At 40.0% G+C, this 3,007-nt stretch overlaps 1 long non-coding RNA gene across 1 annotated transcript; it reads left to right on the top strand.

The window, feature by feature from the left end:
* Positions 1-748: 748 nt before the first annotated feature.
* On the top strand, positions 749-1,625 carry LOC144700411 (uncharacterized). The gene is made up of 3 exons (XR_013580751.1): positions 749-831; positions 1,108-1,170; positions 1,548-1,625. It is a non-coding gene; the product is annotated as an uncharacterized LOC144700411 (long non-coding RNA).
* Positions 1,626-3,007: the final 1,382 nt, after the last annotated feature.

Here is a 3,007-nt window from a genome sequence, read left to right as displayed (position 1 = left end):
GAAAAGAATTTTCTGCTGTTTTCTCTGCTTCCTGTGGATCGACCCTTGCTTGCCAAAGGCTGTGAGGTTATAAATTTCGTTGCATAAGCTCAATCCTCACACGAATTCAACTGACAAATAACCAGAAAAAACGCCCTAAAATTGAGTTTATCAACGGTGGAGAAGGAGGAAGAAAGGGCGCGAGGGAGAAGGGGCTTCCGCGCTGATCAACGTCGTTGGCGCCGGAATCATTGCGAGCACGCCCTCGCCCTCGCCCTTCTCGATCGGCTGAAGCGGCCGCCCTACTCTGTCGCGTCGACGGTCCTCACCTACAACACCGTCATCAACGCCTGCTCTCGGTCCACGGAGGTGCCCTGGGATAAAGAGGAGATGGGCGAGCTAAATTCATGCTCTTCCATACCCATTCGTTCATTTGCGCTTGCTGTTCTAGGGTTCATTGAAATTTGATCTTCAATTCTTCTTCCTCGCCGATTCTTTTTTGCTTTGGGAAGAACACTGACTTCCGATAATGATGTCAATGTGGCATCATCTGTTGATAATTTTGTTAGTAGCAGCAAAGAACCTAGAGAAATTTCAGAAATGACAAGGACATCATCTGACGAATCTGATCCCAAAGAGGGCAATGCTCCCCAACAAGATAAGGAGATCTATGACCAAGATAACTCAAATGTTGGCCAAGATAACTTGGAGGTGGATCAGGGGAAAAAGAAAGCGTCTGAAAGGGAAGGATAATGATCATGCGCCCGAGCGGTGGATACTTCAGGCACCAATAAGATACATGACCATAAAAGTGACAGAATGCCTGAGAAATTGCTTGAACAGCTTGACGAGGTTCGTTTATCTCTTTCCGTTTGTTGGCATTGGAATTTGAATGATTAAATGAATTCATGGATGATTCTAAAATGAACTTTAAATTGTATTTAAAATGTTGTTATTCGATTCTAGATTCAAAGCCAAATACTTTGGAAAATTGGCTTTGATTCACAAGAATCACTAGCCTAGTTTTCTAACATTGTTTAGCACAAAATAAGAAACATTTTATCCAACGTATTGACTTTGATGAATTTGAGCCTTTTGCTGCTAAACAATGATTTTTCTTGTTGTCAGGCACAGTTTCTGGTAAAAAGTGCAGTCTCTACTGGTCAATCAAAAGAAGCAAGACTAGCAAGGGTGAGTTGGCTGTGTACTCTTAACCTTTTATCGACTTGTTTCTTGTTTTCCCTTGTACATTTCTAGACTAAATCCAAAAATTTCATTTGTTGGTTGAGTGTGCGTCCTCTACTTTTGATATCTTCTGTGCATAATATAATGCCAATGCCACCCGGCAGGGAACATTGCTGAAAAAATATCTTCAGTCTCAGCTCAGTTCTTTCTTTTATCTTCAGCATATTATTTTCCTATCCTCTTCCCCAAATTTTTGCACCTTATTATAGGAGCCAGCCCTTCGTTTTTACGTTCTGACCATAGTTATTTCCATTTATTTTATTCATTTGACGTCACAATGTCAGTCTTCTCACCTTGATGTCCTAACTAATGCTTAGAAACAGGTTTGTGCCGGGCTATCATCTCGGCTTCAGGAGTACAAGGCTGAGAACGCTCAATTGGAAGAACTCCTCATGAGAGAGATAGATTCTTCAACGACAGATTTGCTTCCATACTTGCGCAAATGTAGATTCTTCAAATAACTTCTTTTTACTTTTTATCTGCTGTTTATCAGCGAGGACGCAGTAGTTCATATGAAGCTTCCATCAAACAGCTAGAACAAGATTTATTATTGGCCCAAATGGAAATGAGTAAAGTGGAGTCAAGTATGGGTGATGCGCTGACCGCTAAAAATGCAGAAATCGAGAAGCTTGTTGGTTCTATAGACGCTTTCAAGAAACAAGCATCAACAGCAGAAGGAAAACTTGTGTCCTTACAGGTTTCCTGTCTTTACTCTTTTTCCTTTGTAGCTTATGAATTACATTTTAAGACGGCTCCACCATCCAAGAGACATCTATACTTTTTCTGTCAACTGCCTCCACAGGGTTTTGTGGAGCACTTTTGAATGAACTTTTCCCCATATTAAATATGAACCTCGGATGCAACATATGGACTCACTTGATAGAGTGCTCCTTGATATTAAACTAACTCCACTCTTAGATTACACTAGTGTCTCCCTTTGTAGGACTGTTCTTTGGCTTTGGCTCAACTGATTGAAACAATTATCGTTCATTTTAGTGCGTTCTTCTAATAATTCATGTAATGATTGGAAAAGATCTCATTTGCAGAACTTCCCATTTTGAACCAGGCAAATATGGATGCTTTGATGAGAGGCCGTGAACTTAGTGAGACAAGGGTGATACAGGTAGTTCACTGCCTCTATTAATTTTTAAACTATACTTGAGACTAACGATATTTTTTGAACTGCAAAATATTCTTTGACTCTTCTGTTCGTCATATTTCTCGTCTTCTCTTTCTTCTCTAACAATCTTATTTTATTCGCCAGCGCCGTGAAGAGCTCGCTGCAGTTGAGCGCAGAGCAGAAGAAGAGAGGATAGCGCATAATGCCACCAAGATGGTCTAAGCAGCATCTATGAGAATGTCTTCTGTTCACTTCTTTGTTTCTGTTTCTTGGTTTAATTTTACACATTTTATTTTTGAAGGCAGCCGTAGAAAGAGAAGTTGAATTGGAACACAGAGCTGTGGAGGCCTCAAATGCACTTGTAAGAATGCAGGTACGTCATTCTGATATTCCATTTGAAGGTATCTAGGTGTATGTGCTGATGAAGTGGCCACCGCTCTTGTATAATGTGAATTCTCTTTGGGTCATTCTGACCATTTTGCTCACATTCAAAATTCTTCCACATCTCAATGTTTCTCTAGTGTGCCCATTGTAACTAGTAAGCAGTTAAGTTGACATAATAATTGATATTACAAGTTTTAGAATGCCTAATATAAATATGCATTATAATATCTGTGATTATTGTGGTGCTTTACAGCCAGGTTATGCATATATGATCAATTA

This window comes from Wolffia australiana, chromosome 3 (assembly GCF_029677425.1).
Source record: "Wolffia australiana isolate 7733 chromosome 3, ASM2967742v1".
Taxonomy (NCBI): Eukaryota; Viridiplantae; Streptophyta; class Magnoliopsida; order Alismatales; family Araceae; genus Wolffia; species Wolffia australiana.
The sequence above is the reverse complement of the archived record's forward strand: the minus strand, read 5'-3'. Positions and strand labels throughout refer to the sequence as shown.